The sequence below is a fragment of the Xenopus laevis genome, chromosome 5L, assembly GCF_017654675.1.
Source record: "Xenopus laevis strain J_2021 chromosome 5L, Xenopus_laevis_v10.1, whole genome shotgun sequence".
NCBI classification, from domain to species: domain Eukaryota; kingdom Metazoa; phylum Chordata; class Amphibia; order Anura; family Pipidae; genus Xenopus; species Xenopus laevis.
In genome coordinates this window covers 165146870-165167913 of record NC_054379.1, presented here as the reverse complement: position 1 = coordinate 165167913, position 21044 = coordinate 165146870, and the positions used below count along the sequence as shown (strand labels likewise).

The 21044-nt window shown below is 42.6% G+C and overlaps 1 protein-coding gene across 4 annotated transcripts in view; it reads right to left on the bottom strand.

Moving 5' to 3' along the window:
• Positions 1 to 16790, bottom strand: part of ptk2b.L (protein tyrosine kinase 2 beta L homeolog) — a 90603-nt gene extending 73813 nt beyond the window's left edge. For 2 of the 4 annotated variants that reach the window (XM_018264124.2, XM_018264122.2), the window contains exon 1: positions 16637 to 16789. The gene's annotated coding sequence lies outside the window, so the exon portion shown is untranslated. Of the gene's footprint in view, positions 1 to 5872; positions 5963 to 16636 lie in introns of those variants that run through there. The other 2 variants (XM_041563618.1, XM_018264123.2) reach the window with 2 other exon arrangements.
• Positions 16791 to 21044: the final 4254 nt, after the last annotated feature.

Here is a 21044-nt window from a genome sequence, read left to right as displayed (position 1 = left end):
TATAATGCGCTGCTCTGCTGTATAATGGGCTGCTATGCTGTATAATGTGCTGCTCTGCTGTATAATGGGCTGCTATGCTGTATAATGGGCTGCTATGCTGTATGATGGGCTGCTATGCTGTATGATGGGCTGCTATGCTGTATGATGGGCTACTAGGCTGTATAATGGGCTGCTATGCTGTATAATGGGCTGCTATGCTGTATGATGGGCTACTAGGCTGTATAATGGGCTGCTATGCTGTATAATGGGCTGCTATGCTGTATGATGGGCTACTAGGCTGTATAATGGGCTGCTATGCTGTATAAGGTGGGCACTATGATCCCCTATTTTATAGTGACATTTAAAATGTAACAAGAACATATATTTAGTATGTAGACAACATTAACAGATTGTATCTAGAGTGTTACATACACATGTACTTGGCTATAGTGTAACTGTAAAACCTGTAGCAGCTCAGGACATAATGTAGCACAATGTATCAATGTTTATAGTCACAGGACTAATAGGACCCAGTCCACTCCCGCCCTTGACTCCTGCAGGTTAATCTAAGTGGCAAGTTGGCATCATAGTGTCACCTCCTCTGGTCGATGAGTAAACACTGTATAGAATGACTGAGTAACTCCCGGCCACCCTCCCATATCAGCATAAATATTTACTGAGTCCACTGATGATACACAGATTCCATCAGCCGACACATTCCACCACCAACAACTCATACCCTTCAAATGATTCACAAACAAAATGACTTCTCCTCTGCTGCCAACCTGTGCCCTCTTCATCCTTGTTTAATTGTCACCTGAACAACATGAAGCAAGAAATGGGCATTACACTGGGGCAGATCAGCCTCGCAGGCAGCAGATAAATGCCCTAAAAATACCATAGGTAAACTCCTGTACTAGGTATTCCCCTGTACTAAGCACAATTCAGCAGGAACAGTCCCGTAAGTTTGCTCATAGTCTGTACAGTGAGATCCCATAAAACTATGGCAGCATAGGTATTCCCTGTACTAAGCACAATTCAGCAGGAACAGTCCTCTAAGTTTGCTCATAGTCTGTACAGAGAGATCCCATAAAACTATGGCAGCATAGGTATTCCCTGTACTAAGCACAATTCAGCAGGAACAGTCCCCTAAGTTTGCTCATAGTCTGTACAGAGAGATCCCATAAAACTATGGCAGCATAGGTATTCCCTGTACTAAGCACAATTCAGCAGGAACAGTCCCCTAAGTTTGCTCATAGTCTGTACAGAGAGATCCCATAAAACTATGGCAGCGTAGGTATTCCCCTGTACTAAGCACAATTCAGCAGGAACAGTCCCCTAAGTTTGCTCATAGTTTGTTCAAAGAGATCCCATAAAACTATGGCAGCATAGGTATTCCCTGTACTAAGCACAATTCAGCAGGAACAGTCCCTAAGTTTGCTCATAGTCTGTACAGAGAGATCCCATAAAACTATGGCAGCATAGGTATTCCCTGTACTAAGCACAATTCAGCAGGAACAGTCCTCTAAGTCTGCTCATAGTCTGTACAGAGAGATCCCATAAAACTATGGCAGCGTAGGTATTCCCCTGTACTAAGCACAATTCAGCAGGAACAGTCCCCTAAGTTTGCTCATAGTTTGTTCAAAGAGATCCCATAAAACTATGGCAGCATAGGTATTCCCCTGTACTAAGCACAATTCGGCAGGAACAGTCCCCTAAGTTTGCTCATAGTCTGTACAGAGAGATCCCATAAAACTATGGCAGCATAGGTATTCCTCTGTACTAAGCACAATTCAGCAGGAACAGTCCCTAAGTTTGCTCATAGTCTGTACAGAGAGATCCCATAAAACTATGGCAGCATAAGTATTCCCTGTACTAAGCACAATTCAGCAGGAACAGTCCCTAAGTTTGCTCATAGTCTGTACAGAGAGATCCCATAAAACTATGGCAGCATAAGTATTCCCTGTACTAAGCACAATTCAGCAGGAACAGTCCCTAAGTTTGCTCATAGTCTGTACAGAGAGATCCCATAAAACTATGGCAGCATAAGTATTCCCTGTACTAAGCACAATTCAGCAGGAACAGTCCCTAAGTTTGCTCATAGTCTGTACAGAGAGATCCCATAAAACGATGGCAGCATAGGTATTCCCTGTACTAAGCACAATTCAGCAGGAACAGTCCTCTAAGTTTGCTCATAGTCTGTACAGAGAGATCCCATAAAACTATGGCAGCGTAGGTATTCCCCTGTACTAAGCACAATTCAGCAGGAACAGTCCCCTAAGTTTGCTCATAGTTTGTTCAAAGAGATCCCATAAAACTATGGCAGCATAGGTATTCCCCTGTACTAAGCACAATTCAGCAGGAACAGTCCCTAAGTTTGCTCATAGTCTGTACAGAGAGATCCCATAAAACTATGGCAGCATAGGTATTCCCTGTACTAAGCACAATTCAGCAGGAACAGTCCTCTAAGTTTGCTCATAGTCTGTACAGAGAGATCCCATAAAACTATAGCAGCGTAGGTATTCCCCTGTACTAAGCACAATTCAGCAGGAACAGTCCCCTAAGTTTGCTCATAGTTTGTTCAAAGAGATCCCATAAAACTATGGCAGCATAGGTATTCCCCTGTACTAAGCACAATTCGGCAGGAACAGTCCCCTAAGTTTGCTCATAGTCTGTACAGAGAGATCCCATAAAACTATGGCAGCATAGGTATTCCTCTGTACTAAGCACAATTCAGCAGGAACAGTCCCTAAGTTTGCTCATAGTCTGTACAGAGAGATCCCATAAAACTATGGCAGCATAAGTATTCCCTGTACTAAGCACAATTCAGCAGGAACAGTCCCTAAGTTTGCTCATAGTCTGTACAGAGAGATCCCATAAAACTATGGCAGCATAAGTATTCCCTGTACTAAGCACAATTCAGCAGGAACAGTCCCTAAGTTTGCTCATAGTCTGTACAGAGAGATCCCATAAAACTATGGCAGCATAAGTATTCCCCTATACTAAGCACAATTCAGCAGGAACAGTCCCTAAGTTTGCTCATAGTCTGTACAGAGAGATCCCATAAAACTATGGCAGCATAGGTATTCCCTGTACTAAGCACAATTCAGCAGGAACAGTCCTGTAAGTTTGCTCATAGTCTGTACAGAGAGATCCCATAAAACTATGGCAGCGTAGGTATTCCCCTGTACTAAGCACAATTCGGCAGGAACAGTCCCCTAAGTTTGCTCATAGTCTGTACAGAGAGATCCCATAAAACTATGGCAGCATAGGTATTCCTCTGTACTAAGCACAATTCAGCAGGAACAGTCCCTAAGTTTGCTCATAGTCTGTACAGAGAGATCCCATAAAACTATGGCAGCATAGGTATTCCCTGTACTAAGCACAATTCAGCAGGAACAGTCCTCTAAGTTTGCTCATAGTCTGTACAGAGAGATCCCATAAAACTATGGCAGCGTAGGTATTCCCCTGTACTAAGCACAATTCGGCAGGAACAGTCCCCTAAGTTTTCTCATAGTCTGTACAGAGAGATCCCATAAAACTATGGCAGCATAGGTATTCCTCTGTACTAAGCACAATTCAGCAGGAACAGTCCCTAAGTTTGCTCATAGTCTGTACAGAGAGATCCCATAAAACTATGGCAGCATAGGTATTCCCTGTACTAAGCACAATTCAGCAGGAACAGTCCTCTAAGTTTGCTCATAGTCTGTACAGAGAGATCCCATAAAACTATGGCAGCATAGGTATTCCCCTGTACTAAGCACAATTCAGCAGGAACAGTCCCCTAAGTTTGCTCATAGTTTGTTCAAAGAGATCCCATAAAACTATGGCAGCATAGGTATTCCCCTGTACTAAGCACAATTCGGCAGGAACAGTCCCCTAAGTTTGCTCATAGTCTGTACAGAGAGATCCCATAAAACTATGGCAGCATAAGTATTCCTCTGTACTAAGCACAATTCAGCAGGAACAGTCCCTAAGTTTGCTCATAGTCTGTACAGAGAGATCCAATAAAACTATGGCAGCATAGGTATTCCCCTGTACTAAGCACAATTCAGCAGGAACAGTCCCCTAAGTTTACTCATGCAGCATGGAGCCTGATCATTACCCATAATGACCTCCCCATTGACCTTGAGTTCCATATATATATATATATCACACACTGCTTTTCCTGTACCTCCCAACAGGCCCTGGCTGGCAGTGTCTGTACTATCAGGTATTTATCAGGTGAGCGGCGGCAATGCTTGAGGTTTGTGGAATCTGTAAAAAAACAATCACAAAGTGCCCAAAGGCAGACACTGCCAGTAAGCTCATGGCACAACTCGGAGGCCACAATCAGCTGTGTTTATTCCACACAAAAAAAATCACTGTCAAAATCCCCCACCCACCCACTATTGGTGCTTATTGTAATTGTATGAATGCACCCACACTGGGGGAGATCAACTGATTCAAGAGAGAAAGAGGGACCTGCCCAATAGAGCTTGCAATTTAATGAGACAATGAGATAAGCTGCAGTTCCTCATAGATACAATTCATTTACACGCACACTGGCCGGTTATTACTATTGATACTCATAATCATTGCCTTTAAAGGGAAAGTGCGCCTATTTGAGAGCGATTCTGATGAATTCTGTGGATATTGCGCAGAATCTGAAATCTGACTATGAAGATTTTCATTCATCCAGCTCATGGTATATCTGATATAAGTAATTCTTAAACAACTTGACTTGCTGGATAATCATTGAAGACTCAGCAAGTCTTGTTGTTTTAGAATTACTTATATTTAGGGTTGCCACCTTTTTCTAAATTTTTTACTGGCTGGTGGGGGGCGGGAACAAAAAGGGGTGGAGTGTGATGCCAAAAGGGGCGGGACCATGTCAGAAAAGGGGGCAGGGCAACGACGCGGACCTTTGATAAATGTGCCTCGAAAATGTTGGAGCTCTAGCTGAGTTTGCTGCGGTGAGATGCTTTATGGCAATTGCTTTATGGATAATTGCCATAAAGCATAACACCGCAGCAAACTCAGCTAGAGCTCCAACATTTTCGAGGCACATTTATTAAAGGTCGAATTTCCAAACTCACATAAACTCACATAAACTTCCATATAGTCGAATTTTTTTTAATAAAAATCGAATTTTTTTTAACTCTGACAAATTGAAATGACCTGCAAACTCCAATCAAATTCAAATCGAATTGAATCAAACTCAAGTAGAATTTGGATAACTCCATGGTCAAATTTGACAATTTAGAAAATTAGAAAATTCTAATTTTCAATTCGACCCTTGATAAACTGGCCTTTTTATGTCATCTCCAGGCAAAGCAGGGTTTTCAAAACAGTTCCTGCACCAGCAGAGCTTACAATCTAATGCCCACCCCCTGCCACAGACACTGCCGTAGGAGCTTTTGGAGTGAGGGAGAAAACCAGAACATCTGGAATAAAGCTACAGAGACACACTGGGGCTCATTTATCAACACTGGGCAAATTTGCCCTTGGGCAGTTACCTATAGCAACCAATCAGTGATTAGCTTTTTAAAGCCAGTTGCAAGTAGAACAATGAAAGCAGCAATTTGATTGGTTTCCATGGGTTACTGCCCATGGGCAAATTTTCCCAGTGTTGATAAATGACTCCCACTGTGAGAATACACAAACTCCAGGCAGGTCGTTCTTTGGTCAGAATCGAACCCACGAGCCCAGTGCTGGGTTGCAGCTAGGCTACACTAACTCAGTACAGTCCAATTAGTTTCCCTGCCCCCACAGAACCAGTACAGAGCCAGGAATCCACACACAGCAGGGTATATATTGTACTTTATACAGCCCAGTCCTGGTATACTCATCCCTGTGCCAGGCTGGACTGTACCAACCGATAGCAAGACAGGGTAAATAATAGAGCGATTACCTGGGGAGAGGTTGGGTTCCAGCAGAGGATGAGCCTGTTACACCCTGGGTTCCTACACGGTTTGCACCAGCCTCACAGGCAGCAGAATGGGGGTGGGAATGGGAGTTTTTGGAATTTGCCCCCTGGCTGTGAGAATGTGTTAAAGAGCCAGTGACATACCTGGAGCCGCCAAGATTCCACAGTCGCGGCGCTTTCACTTTATATTTATGTACAGAGGGGAGATCACGAGTCACGGCAGTATTTTCTGTTGGATTTCTTTTTTAAAAAAAGTCCAAAAAAAAACTCGGGGAAATTTCACATCAGAAAAGACATTGTCCCTAACATAAAAAATAAAAAGCAGAAAATATTTTCAGGATTGTGAAAAAATTGGAGCAGAAGAATGGGGGAGTTTCTTTTTTTTTCTGTCCCTGTATTCTGACATTTCGGGGCTTATTTACTAAGAGCTAGTTGTGCAGGAACATTGCTCCTAAACCCTGCAGAGTCATTATTACCCCCAGAATGTGCCCCACAGTTGGGCTGATCCCCTCCCCCTCTCTCAGCAAGGGGGGGGGGTACTTTTAACAGCACATGCACAAAGAGGCATTTTGGGGGTCACAAATGCAGAGAATTCCTGCCCACGTTTTGCAGTACAGCAGTAAAGAGTGACTGAAGTTTATCAGAGCACAAGTCACATGACTGGGGTCAGCTGGGAAACTGACAACAAGTCTAGCTCCATTTCAGATTTTAAAATTAAATATAAAAAAAAATCAGTTTGCTCTTTTGAGAAACAGATTTCAGTGCAAAATTCTGCTGGAGCAGCACTATTAACTGATGTGTTTTGAAAAAAAAATAAACGTTTCCCATGACTTTAAGTAACTTTTTAGTAACCCCTGGCAACCAGTTAGCCGGTAGCGTTTATTGGTCACTTGTTTGACAACAAACATCTCATTGGTTGCTGGAACTTGGCCAGTTTTATAAGAGGGCAGGAAGGGATTTGCCATTGACCCTCAGTCCAAAATATTGCCTTGACAACTACGATGTTGGAGTATGGACAGCAGGGGGCAGCCAACCAGTTGTGGCTGAAATACAATTCCCAGCATCCCCTGATAACCAGAACATTTATGTACAAGGATAAAGGCCGTCTCCCTGCTTCCTTCCCACTGCTCCCAGTACAAATGATCTTGACTGAGTAGAAGGTCAACACTGGCCCAATCTCACCCGGAATCAGCACAACTGTCAATATTTGCTCTGTCTGTCAGTTTGCTGCTACAACACACAGTAAGGAGAAAAGTGACCGCGCCTTGTGCTGCCCAACATGTAACTCCCAGCTGTAGGGAGCACACGGGGTTAATGGACTCATACAATATTCATTGAAGGTAAGGGCAAGTTCAGTCAAGCGCTGCAACTACTGAATATTTGTATCTGTCACTCACGGGCGCAGAATCCTCTCTCCCATGTAATCTGACTTCAAGGGGAACTACTCCAAAAACTTTTCTCTGCACAAAAAAAAAACCCCCATTAAAGTTATGCGTGAATGTGTTTGCTATTGACTGTTTCTATTCTTTGTGCTCCTTGTTCTGACTCCTGAAACAATGTAGCAGAAACAAACTGATTTTCACACCTGGAGGGGAACGTGCTCCATTGTTTCAAGAAAGTGATAAACATAAACCGCTGTTTACAAACAATCACTCTCCATTAGTGATAAGCGAATCTGTCTCGGAAAATTTGCGAAATGCATTGACGTCAATAGGCATCAAATTTATCTCTCGTGTACGACAATTTTTTACATGCTTGACAATTTTTCTTGCTTCAAATGCAGTAAAGTCAGTGGGCGTTTTTTCTTATGGCGACTTTTTGGTCTAGGCAACTTTTTTTTTCAAATGCATTAAAGTAAATGGTTGTTTTTTCTTATTGTGACTTTTTTAGTTCTGCAACTTTTTTGCCCAAATGCATTAAAGTCAATGGGCATTTTTTCTTGTGGCGACTTTTATGTCCAAATGCATTAGGGCTTTATCGAAGCACCGCGAGTGCATTGGTGCTGGCTTTTTCTCATTATAACAGGCAGAAGGCAGTTTGGGAAGATTGTCGCCCCGCAGAAGAGGCGATTAAATCTCCCCCAATCTGCCTATGTTCTAAAGCCCTTAAAGTCAATGGGCGTTTTTTCTTGTGGCGACTTTTCTAACTCTGCAACTTTTTTGTCCAAATGCATTAAAGTCAATGGTTGTTTTTCCTTATGACGAGTTTTTTTCTCTGCAACTTTTTATCCAAATGCATTAAAGTCAATGGTCATTTTTTGGTTGTTTTTTCTTATGGAGACTTTTTAACTCTGCAACTTTTTTGTCCAAATGCATTAAAGTCAATGGTCATTTTTCCTTATGACGACTTTTTTTCTCTGCAACTTTTTATCCAAATGCATTAAAGTCAATGGTTGCTTTTCCTTGTGGCAACTTTTTGGTCTCTGCAACTTTTTGACCAAATGCATTAAAGTCAATGGTCATTTTCTGGTTGTTTTTTCTTATGGCGAATTTTTAACTCTGCAACTTTTTTGTCCAAATGCATTAAAGTCAATGGTCATTTTTTCTTATGGCTAATTTTTGGTCTCTGCAACTTTTTGTCCAAATGCATTAAAGTCAATGGTTGCTTTTCCTTATGACGACTTTTTTTGTCTGCGACTTTTTTGTCCAAATGCATTAAAGTCAATGAGCGTCTTTTCTTATGGTGACTTTTTTTTATCTCTGCAACTTTTTGTCCAAATGCATTAAAGTCAATGGGTGTTATATCTTATGGTGACTTTTTTGTCTTGGCAACTTTCTTGTTTTGGCGACTTTTTTGTCGCTATGAAGTTTTGCCGTAGTTTTGTAAAAAAAATTAGCAGATGGAAAAATACAGAATTTTACTGCAAATCCATGTTTGGCCAAAAGATTCGCTCCATATAAATATTGCATAGAAGGCTAACCATGATTCCAGGCGGAGTGCACCCACTTATATACAGTGTATAGTATCAGCACCCCACTTCCTCCCTCCCTTAGAAAAACAGGTGCTTCCGTATCCTGAGTGTTCCCAGTCATCCTGAGTAATTAATGAGAAATGAGCTGAAACCCTTTATAGCAGCCTAATATGGAGGCAATGATTATGGGGTCCAAACTAGTGTCCAAAGTGCAGTCTCTGGGGTCTCCGCATGAACCCAACACATTTACTGAAAAAGGATAATCATTCTCTGTCACAGTGTCCCCCTCCTTTGGACTTTGTGCTGGCTCCTTTCATAAATCTCATGTAAAATCTCCATGCTGCATTGCTGATTAGCATCTTGCGCGACTGCAAATCCAGTGCAGCCTGAATCATGCAATGGGGCTGATCACTAATCAAGATAGGGGAGCTCCGAAGCCTATTTATACTACAGGGGCGTAAACCCAAGGCCAGAAGTAGAAAGAGCTACTGGTTTTGCTTCGAGTCTTGTGGGACTATTGCACTATTTTATTTTCTAGTATTATGTAGAGAGAGATAATCTGAGATAATCTGCAGTTGGCTTTCAGTTTTTATTATTTGTGGTTTTTGAGGTATTTAGCTTTTTATCCAGCAGCTCTCCAGTTTGTAATTTCAGCCATCTGGTTGCTGGGGTCCAAATTCCCCTAGCAACCATGCATTGATTTGAATAAGAGACTGGAATATGAATAGGAGTGGCCTGAATAGAGAGATGAGTAATAAAAAGTAACAATAACAATAAATGTGTAGCCTTACAGAGCATTTGTTTTTTAGATGGGGTCAGTGACCCCTGTTTGAAAGCTGGAAAGAGTCAGAAGAAGGCAAATAATTAAAAAACGATAAAAAATAAATAATGACGGCCAATTGAAATGCTGCTTAGAATTAGCCATTGTATAACATACTAACAGTTAACTTAAAGGTGAACCTCCCATTTAAAGTGAAACCATTGAGCCAAGTAGCAGTTGACATCAGACTGACGGGAACACTATGCTGCAAGCTTGGGGAAGTCCCAGTTGACGTATAGGGCAGGGCCAGTGATTTCTTAAATTTCTTCACTAGGGTTTCCATCTCACCCCCATTCCATCTGCATCCTTATACGGGTCTTTCACCTTTAAAGGGATACTGACATGGGAAAAAAAATTTTTTCAAAATTAATCAGTTAATAGCGCTACTCCAGCAGAATTCTGCACTGAAATCCATTTCTCAAAAGAGCAAGCAGATTTTTTTATATTCAATTTTGAAATCTGACATGGGGCTAGACATAGTGTCAATTTCCCAGCTGCCCCAAGTCATGTGACTTGTGCTCTGCTAAACTTCAATCACTCTTTACTGCTGTACTGCAAGTTGGAGTGATATCACCCCCTCCCTTTTCCCCCCCAGCAGCCAAACAACAGAACAATGGGAAGGTAACCAGATAACAGCTCCCTAACACAAGATAACAGCTGCCTGGTAGATGTAAGAACAACACTCAATAGTAAAATCCAGGTCCCACTGAGACACATTCAGTTACATTAAGAAGGAAAAACAGCAGCCTGCCAGAAAGCATTTCTCTCCTAAAGTGCAGGCACAAGTCACATGACCAGGGGCAGCTGAGAAATTGACAATATGTCTAGCCCCATGTCAGATTTCAAAATTGAATATAAAAAAATCTGTTTGCTCTTTTGAGAAATGGATTTCAGTACATAATTCTGCTGGAGCAGCACTATTAACTGATGTGTTTTGAAAAAAACATGTTTTCCGATGACAGGATCCCTTTAAGTTAACTGAAAGGTTAAGTTAAGTAGGTGTTTATGGTGAACCTTACAAGGAAAGTTCACATACAGGTCCCTATTGCTGAGGATTTTGGCTTTTGTAGAATCCACATATCCCATCATCCTCTATCAGCCAACTGAGACTCATAGGGACACTTGTTATGCAAGGGGAGAGCTCCATCCCAACAAGCCGCATTCTCTCTCCTACGTATGTTTAATAAATTCGCCTGATTTGCCTCCTGACATGTTCCCTTCATTAGTCACCTTTTCCAGCACAATTTTTTTTCATTTAAAGGGATACCGTCATGATGTAAATGATCAAAAAGAGGGGAAAATGGCAAAAACAGCAGCACAGAGTGTTACCCAGAGGCCCCGGTGCTGCTCAGCCTGAGGCTTCTTTGTTGTTAGACGTGTCAGCACAGGGGGACCCCAGGCCGGTAAATCCAGTTCCATCTCGTTTCAAACTCACACTGAGATTCACAATCAACAAATAAGCCCAAATATGGCAAATCATTCGAAATCTTGGAAAAATGGTTTCTTAGAACGCCCAAGGGCAATATATGTTTCTATAAGCGGGTGCGGGGGAGCTTTTGTTTCCACGTGATGCCCACTTCCTACTCTTATAGCTGTTACTTCAAACATACATATGCTCTATTTAAAGGGCAACTCCACCTAAGATATATTTTTTCCACATTGAAAGCAAATGCTGTTCTAAGTAGCTTCGTATATTTATATTAAAAAATTGATGATGGTCAGATTGAGGTATTGCTGTTTCTGACTCTTTGAGCAGAGTAGCAGGAGGCAGCTATTTAACAGACACATGCAAGTCATTGTGGGACTGGAGGAAAGCTGTTTCTTTGCTACATTATTGTATCATTGCCCAGCAACACAGTGTTTCCATTCACGTCAATGGAATGCAGAATGTAGATGCTAAATGGCCTGGCATTCCAGGTAGATTTTTTTATGCCGTGGAGCTAAAGGGTTAAAGGGAAGGGCATTAACTTGTTAGATTTTTTTTTAACGGGCGACAAGTTGGTTCTGTCTTGTTAGCAGACTAAGGACGAGCGGTTGAAGCTGCGCTCGCCTGCGTTCCGTTTTTCTGCGTTCAGCCGCAGGGGAGCGCAGGAATAGACGCATTAAGCTTTTTTCAATGGGGCTGTAGTCACGCAGGCGGGTGTAAGCGCTGAACGCAGGTTGAGACGCAACATGCTGCATTTTTCCTGCGTTCGGCGCCTACACGCACCTGTGGGAGTACAGCTCCATTGAAAAAAGCTCAATGCGTCTATTCCTGCGCTCCCCTGCGGCTGAACGCTGAAAAACGGAACGCAGGGGAGCGCAGCTACAACTGCTCATCAGTAAGAGGCCTAAGGGCTCTTACACACGGGCAGGAGTAGATGCACTCAATTATTTTAAAGGGGGCTGTACTCACACAGACGCATGTGTGCACCAAACGCAGGTGAAATGCAATATACTGCGTCCCAATTGTGTTTGGCGCTTAAATACGTCTGTGTGAGTACAGCCCCCTTGACAATAATTGAGTGCGTCTACTCCTGCGCTCACCTGAGGCTGAACAGAAGAAAGTGCAACGTAGAGGAGCGCAGGTAAAATCACCCATGTGTAAGAGCTCTAAGGGTGAAGGCATATGGGACGCCTGCAGGAAAAGTGCCCAAATTCCAGCATCATAATAATGGGCTTATGTAATAAAAGACACTAAGTTTGCCCAGGTGCTGTAGCAACCAATCAGAAGGTAGTATTTACTGGTCAGCTGTTTAAAAGCAAATGGCTTATTGGTTACTTTAGATGACTGCACTAAGGTAAACATATGGGGTGATGTATTATAACAAAACATCGTAAGTTTCTTGTAACCCATAGCAACTAAGCAGATTGTCTTTTCCCCCCAACAGCTGACCATTATATGCTGCCTGCTGATTGGTTGCTAAAACTCTGATTTTGTACAGGTTTGTCTCACCTTCTAAATAGTTACATGGTTCGATTGGGCACCTGTTTCTTGGGCCCTTAGGCTAGGACTACAGGAACGATTCCGGCGCAATCCGATGCTCTGCGACAAAAATAAGGTAAGAGATAGAATTGTCGCATGGTGTCGCACGTTGATCCAACGCAACACGACCTTTGTTGAACCTTTGTTCACCTTTACGGCTCTTACACACGAGCGGTTTTTCCTGCGCTCCCCTGCACTGCGCTTTCTTCTGCTTGTATGCGCCGAATGCAGGTGTGACGCAGTATGTTGCATTTCAGTTGCATCATCGCATACATTCGTCTGTATGAGTTCAGCCCCCTACACAATAATGGAGTGCGTCTACTCCTGCGCTGCCCTGCAGCTGAACGGAAGAAAGCACAACGCAGGGGAGCGCAGGAAAAACCGTCCATGTAAGAGCCCTTAAATTATCTTTTAATGTGATGTAGAGAGTGATTTGTAATTGTTTATTTGCGGTGTATATGTATATTATTTGTGGTTTTTAATTATTTTGCTTTTTTTTTCCAGCAGTTCCCCCAGTTTGCAATTCCAGCAACCTAGTCGCTAGGGTCCAAATTCCCCTAGCAACCATGTATTGTTTGGAATAAGAGACTGGAATATGAATAGGAAAGATCTGAATAGAAACATGAGTAATAAAAAGTAGCAATAACAATAGATTTGGAGCCTTACAGAGCATTTGTTTTTAGATGGGGTCAGTGACCCCCATTTGAAAGCTGGAAGAGCCAGAATAAGAAGGCAAATAATTGAAATGAAGGCCATTTGAAAAGTTGCTTAGAATTGGCCATTGTATAACATACTAAAAGTTAACTTGAAGGTGAACCTCCCCTTTACTGTTATGCGACCTTGGAGGCCTGGATATAGATCATTTGTTTTGTTAATCAAGTACTGATTTGAATATGCAAATTCATGACAATGTGCCCAAAACCCCCCAGAGCAATGATGGCTGCCCCCCATGAGAGGAGCACAATTATGCAGAGTGAGTCCCTGAGCAGCAGAACCTGTGCTGACCTGTCTGAGCTGATCCTGGTGGAAATATGAAGTGATTGTGCCTGTCTGTATATAGGGCCCCATGTATTAGCCTGCTCTCTAATGGACTTAATTGGCCTTTATTGGAGGCGGGTGGATTATAAGGAAAAGCCCCCAGTTCCACCGCTGATAATATAAGGGATGAGCATGAAGATCAGCACAAGTGACATGGACCTGTTTGTAACCAGAACCTACGGGCGTCCCATTGTGCTGAGTCCTGGTGGCAGGTGCCCGGCAGGGAAAGGGTCGGAGCTTTTTGCTGAACGCGGTGGATAATCAGAAGTTATATTTAGGTTTGTGTGTGAGAGAGGCGAGCAGTGTATTACACAGGAAGTATAAGTATGGTAATAGCCAGCCATTCACTGTGTGTGTCTGTGTGTGTGTGAGAGGAGGAGGAGGAGGAGGGGAGGCCTATAGGGCCTGTGTTAAAAGCAAAAAGTCCATTAACTCCCCACATGCCAAATACTTCTAGGGACTAAGGTAATGAGGGAAAAAGCGGCTATGCTCAAACAGATATAAGAGTTTTATTTTAATGTATGAGTTCTCTGAGGGCTGAGATAATAACTTAAAAAATATTGCTGGTCCTCCCATCTCTGCCTGCCACCCCCAGCATGTTGGCACAAAGAGTCCTAGGGCAGAGCAAGCAGATCTGTCTTTATAGGGGATGTAAATAAGGGAGCCTTTTCCAAAGCTTCACACATTGTGATAATGGTAGGCAAGATGCAAGATACACTAGGGCAAGATGGAGACAGTAGGGCACAATGGAGAGAGTAAGACAAGATGTAGACAGTAGGACAAGAAGAGAGTAAGACAAGATGTAGACAGTAGGACAAGAAGAACATTGTAGGGCAAAAAGAACATTGTAGGGCAACATGGAGACAGTAGGAGAAGATGGAGACAGCAGGGCAAGATGGAGAGTGTAGGACAAGATGAGCATTGTAGGTCAACATGGAGACAGTAGGAGAAGATGGAGACAGCAGGGCAAGATGGAGAGCGTAGGACAAGATGAACATTGTAGGGCAAGATGGACACATTAGGAAAAAACAGAGACAGTAGGGCAAGATGGAGAGCATAGGACAATATAGAGACAGTAGGACAAGATGAACATTGTAGGGCAACATGGAGACAGTAAGAGAAGATTGAGACAGCAGGGCAAGATGGAGAGTGTAGGACAAGATGAGCATTGTAGGTCAACATGGAGACAGTAGGAGAAGATGGAGACAGCAGGGCAAGATGGAGAGCGTAGGACAAGATGAACATTGTAGGGCAAGATGGACACATTAGGAAAAGATGGAGACAGTAGGGCAAGATGGAGCCAGTAGGAGGAGATGGGGACAGTAGGGTAAGATGGCTAGAGAGTAGGACAATATAAGAGACAGTTGGACAAGATAAACATTATAGGTCTAGTTGGAGACAGTAGGAGAAGATAGATACAGTAGGGCAAGATAGAAACAGTAGGACAAGATGAACATTGTAGGGTACAATAGAGACAGTAGGAGAAGATGGAGACAGTAAGGCAAGATTGCTAGAGAGTAGGACAAGATAGAGACAGTAGGACAAGATGAACATTGTAGGGCAAGATGGAGACAGTAGAGCAAGGTGGTGATAGTAATCCATCATATCAGTAGTGTTGAAACTTCAGTTGTTGTTGTTGTTGTTGTAGTAGTACAACTCCCAGTATAAATCCCAGCAAAACTTCAATTGTTCAACAACATTTGAAGGGCCATAAGTTTGTAGGCCTGATGTCTTCTCACAGTAATATATATTCAATGTAGTTTAACTCTATGTTATGTTCCTCCAGCTACCTCCTCCTACAGCTTGCATTTCCACCCCACATAATGCACATGGTTCAGGAGGGGTGCTGAACCAGTTCTAGAGCGGTACTAAGCCTCACATGGATGTAGCATTCCAACGCATTATAAGTACTGACACATGGACACCACTTTCTGCCACATTGATATCTTTGCAATAGAGGGTCACTTATTCACTATATTATGTATTGTATATATAGCTGTGTGCCTATATGTTACTTAATTAGCCCACTTGTGCTTTTATTTTGCTTCCTAGATTGTAAGCTCTCTGACACAGGGCCCTGTATTAGCACTAACTTACAGGGCTATTGAACCTATTGATTCTGTAGGAACAGGTTACTAGGTACAGAGATACCAGTGCCAGGCTACAGACGGGATGATTTGGAATTAAATGTCAGAGGAGGAGGAGTAGGAGTGGCAGCAGCAGCAGAGAGAGGGGGGCAGTTACCTGTGTGTTTATATAATAAACCTGCAGCTCAGGCCATGCCCCAGGGGCAACTATTCACATTGTACCTGCAGGAGGGAGAGTCCTGCAATAGAATTCCAACAGTGTGTGCAAAGCTCCTGTATCCCCAGTTATACACAGCAGCCACCGCTCCTTTATTTACTGTCAAACTACAATTCCCAGCATTCTCCATCACATCTCTACATTACTAGCACTCCTGTACACAGCAGGGAAAATTAGACGGACACACTTCACATTTTGATATGAAAAGTTCCCTGCCCCCTGCTGATAATAGTGCGCCACGTGTATTAAACTCCTCCAAACTACAGTTCCCAGCAGCCCCTGTGAGTCTCCTGTTACAATTTCATAGGCATATCAGGAGTCAGAATGCACTCAGCTGTCTACAAATTGCAGAACTCCCAGCAGACTTCTCTTTGGTATACAGTACAGAAAAGTATTCAAATCTTTAACTGCAACTCCCAGACTCCCTCGTTTACCTGTGGAGGGTGCCACAGGTTGGGGATTCCTTTAAATAAATAAATAAATAAAAAGAGAGAGCAATAAAGCTTCTTCCCAGCCCAGACACACAAAGATCACAGGAGTCCCCCTCGCTTCCTCATTGCCTCTGTCGGAAAGTCACGCTCTGAGGCAGCTTCAACTCCCAACACCCCTCTTCCATTCCTCAAATACCCCTAGTAAGCCAGCACCCTATAGAATTTGACACCCTCTTTCCAAGTCAACCAACAGCAAAGTAAAAGGTAGATCAGCACTTACCTGTGGCCCCCCTGGCTGCCCGCTAGTGCTTCTGTGGCTCAGGAATGTGGCAGTTGCAGGTATGAGCTGAGACTCCTCCTCCTCTCACTGATGTTTAATACTGGAGGCTGGTAATTCTCTCTCTACTAAACACACACCCCTAATGCTCACTTCTCCCCCAGCACTTCCTTATCTCAAGCTGCTCTATTGAGCCCTGACCGAGCTAAGCTCTAGCACCCAATACTCAGCAGTAGCACCCACTGCTCTCAGCTCCAGCACCCACTGCTCTCAGCACTAGCATTGCTCCAGCAACCAGCCATCCAAATATATATTAATCTCTCTCTCTCCTTTCTTTTCTCTCTTCTCACTCATTTTTATTTGTACCCTGGGAACCCCTGGAACTATAGCAGGGTGACTGTTACCCCGATGTTTCTATGTATCTGTAACCTTGTTATGAGCTAAGGGGGCCCAGTCTGAAGGTCAGTTAGGAGGAGATTTGGGGTGAATGTTTATTTGTGCCCTGGGTACCCCTGGAACTATAGCAGGGTGACTGTTACCCCGATGTTTCTATATATTTGTAACCTTGTTATGAGCTAAGGGGGCCCAGCCTGAAGGTCAGTTAGGGGGAGATTTGGGGTGAGTGTTTATTTGTACCCTGGGTACCCCTGGAACTATAGCAGGGTGACTGTTACCCCAATGTTTCTATATATCTGTAACCTTGTTATGAGCTAAGGGGGTCCAGTCTGAAGGCCAGTTAGGGGGAGATTTGGGGTGAATGCTTGTTTGTACCCTGGGTACCCCTGGAACTATAGCAGGGTGACTGTTACCCCAATGTTTCTATATATCTGTAACCTTGTTATGAGCTAAGGGGGCCCAGTCTGAAGGTCAGTTAGGGGGAGATTTGGGGTGAGTGCTTATTTGTACCCTGGGTACCCCTGGAACTATAGCAGGGTGACTGTTGCCCCAATGTTTCTATATATCTGTAACCTTGTTATGAGCTAAGGGGGCCCAGTCTGAAGGTCAGTTAGGGGGAGATTTGGGGTGAGTGCTTATTTGTACCCTGGGTACCCCTGGAACTATAGCAGGGTGACTGTTACCCCAATGTTTCTATATATCTGTAACCTTGTTATGGGGTGGGTTCCTATTTGATATATATATATATAGTATTCAACCAGAAACAATCAGAGCTCAGAACATTTACAGAACTGGAATGGGCTCAGACCAAGGCCGCTGTATAGCCAATACAAATTTAACAACATTTAAGGATTTAATTGAAACCAACCAGTGGCCAATGACCTTAGATTCGAACTGTTCACACAATGAAAAAAACTGTTGAAATGCAAGATTTATATGATGCATACTGTACATATACATTCTATACATTCCTTCTATACCAACACAATTTAAAAACCTGCCCTGAAAAAAACAGCAATTGCTTAAAAGCAATATTACTAATATACAGCGCCCTCTGTTGGTATTACAGGAACTGTGCTCACCTTATTGTATTACACTAGAGCTGATTATAGAGGGGGCAGTTTAGGTCCCTTCAGACTGAACTGGCAGTTTATCTACGTATTGGCCCTACCTGACTGCCTCGCACATCTATCTCTGTGTCTTCTTCTGGCTCTTCTGCAATTTCTATCAATTTCGGTGCATGCACAGTTGTCGCGAACCAGGTAATCGCTCCAACTGCGCATGCGACACGACAACGGACTCTTTGTCAGATTCCCGAAGACCCGTAAAATGGCTGCCGTGAACTCCGATCCCTGAATCTGCACCAAGGAGTAAGTAAAGAGTTAGGGGCATTTGCCTGGGGCGGCAGTTAGGCTGGAAGGGAGGAGGGTCTATGTGGGATGGGGGGGGTAGAGTTTTGTAATAAGGGGTTTGTTTCTCCTTTAATAGTGATAACCCCTCACCCTAATACTCAGGAACACTAGGATGGAGGGTAGGGTTGCCACCTGGCCGGTTTTTTATCGGCCTAGTGGGTAAAAATTATGATTGTTATTAATAGGGAATAAAGATAAATATATAGGAAGGTCAGTGATCCCAATGTTATTAATAGGGAATAAAGATAAATATATAGGAAGGCCAGTGATCCCAATGTTATTAATAGGGAATAAAGATAAATATATAGGAAGGTCAGTTATCTCAATGTTATTAATAGGGAATAAAGATAAATATATAGGCAGGTCAGTGATCCCAATGTTATTAATAGGGAATAAAGATAAATATATAGGCAGGTCAGTGATCCCAATGTTATTAATAGGGAATAAAGATAAATATATAGGAAGGTCAGTTATCCCAATGTTATTAATAGGGAATAAAGATAAATATATAGGAAGGTCAGTGATTCCAATGTTATTAATAGGGAATAAAGATAAATATATAGGCAGGTCAGTGATCCCAATGTTATTAATAGGGAATAAAGATAAATATATAGGCAGGTCAGTGATCCCAATGTTATTAATAGGGAATAAAGATAAATATATAGGAAGGTCAGTGATCCAATGTTATTAATAGGGAATAAAGTAAATATATAGGAAGGTCAGTGATCCCAATGTTATTAATAGGGAATAAAGATAAATATATAGGAAGGTCAGTGATATGATCCCAATGTTATTAATAGGGAATAAAGATAAATATATAGGAAGGTCAGTGATCCCAATGTTATTAATAGGGAATAAAGATAAATATATAGGAAGGTCAGTGATCCCAATGTTATTAATAGGGAAAAAAGATAAATATATAGGAAGGTCAGTGATCCCAATGTTATTAATAGGGAATAAAGATAAATATATAGGAAGGTCAGTGATCCCAATGTTATTAATAGGGAATAAAGATAAATATATAGGAAGGTCAGTGATCCCAATGTTATTAATAGGGAATAAAGATAAATATATAGGAAGGTCAGTGATCCCAATGTTATTAATAGGGAAAAAAGATAAATATATAGGAAGGTCAGTGATCCCAATGTTATTAATAGGGAATAAAGATAAATATATAGAAAATCTGGTATTTTTTCCTGAAAAGGTGGCAAACCTAGTGGGGAGTGTATTAATTTAGGAATGGATCTAGGGAATTGTAACCCCATTGAATCATGATGAGTTTGATTTAGCAGATGGGCCATTTACTGACATGGAGCAGAGATTTGCAGTTCTATCTGAGTTAGTAACATCACCTGTGGGGTTGGTGGCTGGGATTCTGCCCCTGGGCTCCATGCTTACAGTTCATGTGGGGGTGTCTCAGCTAATAGGAGTAAAGTCTCCTCTGGAAGGATAATCTCTAGGAATGAGAGAGAACGTTACACTTTTATTTCACCCAGCGCTGTCCCAGAATAACCTCCATTCTCTGTTCCTCCAGGGAACACAGGTAAACATGTAAAGTGCGGGGGAAATAGAAATTCATTGCAAGTGGGAGCAGAGCAGAGAAAAGAGAATTCTCCCACCCACCCCGCACCCACCTGAGAAACTGTGAGACAAGAGAAGGATTTGGGCACAGAACAGTGAAACAATGAAAAGAGATTTACTGATTAGTGAATAAGCATTTTGCACCCCCTACAGGGAATGGGATGTGGGGGGCTTAGCTGGCCATTTCCCTTTATAACCATACTCCTGTGGCAGAGTAAAAACTGGTGTTAGTGCTCGGTGTTGCTGCTGGGCTACTCTCAGCTTCAATAAGGGTAAGGGCACACCTGGAGATTCGGGGAGATTTAGTCGCCCGTAACATCTCTCCATTCATTAGGGCAGAGACACGCGCTCAGATTCGGGAAAATTTAGTCGCCTGGCGATAAATCTCATTTTCTTCAGGCGCCTTATCTCCCCGAACTGCCTCCCGGCGGCTAGAATGTAAATCACAGACGTCCGAAGTTTCCTCGTAAAGCAACCGATTGTCAGTCAATCTTGAAAGAAGATTGAGCTGCCGGGAATGTTTCTAGATGCCCCCCTCTTTCAAAATTCCATCAATCTGCCCCCCTGAATCAAATTCTGTTTGATGTTCGGAAAATCTTTTGTAGAAAATTCACTCCTAGTCCAAATCCAAAAGCCATGGATTCAGTACAAACCTGGACTCTTATTCCATGCGGAACAAGAAATTGGGGCCCTTCGTTCCAAAAAGGATTTTGTTTTCTTGACATTTCTGCACTGACCGTTCATGGATGATTTCCATCTGTTTTGGGAAGAATTTTGATAGACTTTTCAAACACATCTTTGATGATTTGCCTATTAAAAATGGATTTTTCCTACATTGGTTGTCGGGGGATTCTGGGAGATGTAGTTTTACTGTATATCTGGAAGTCACAGGTTGGTAGAACTGTGATAGGGCAATGCTATCTGCTGCTGAACAGAACCAGCCCAGGTCTGTATTTACAATTATATACTTTGCTGTATAAGGAATCAGTTAGTGTTGCTCTGGGGCACCCGGGCTGCACATT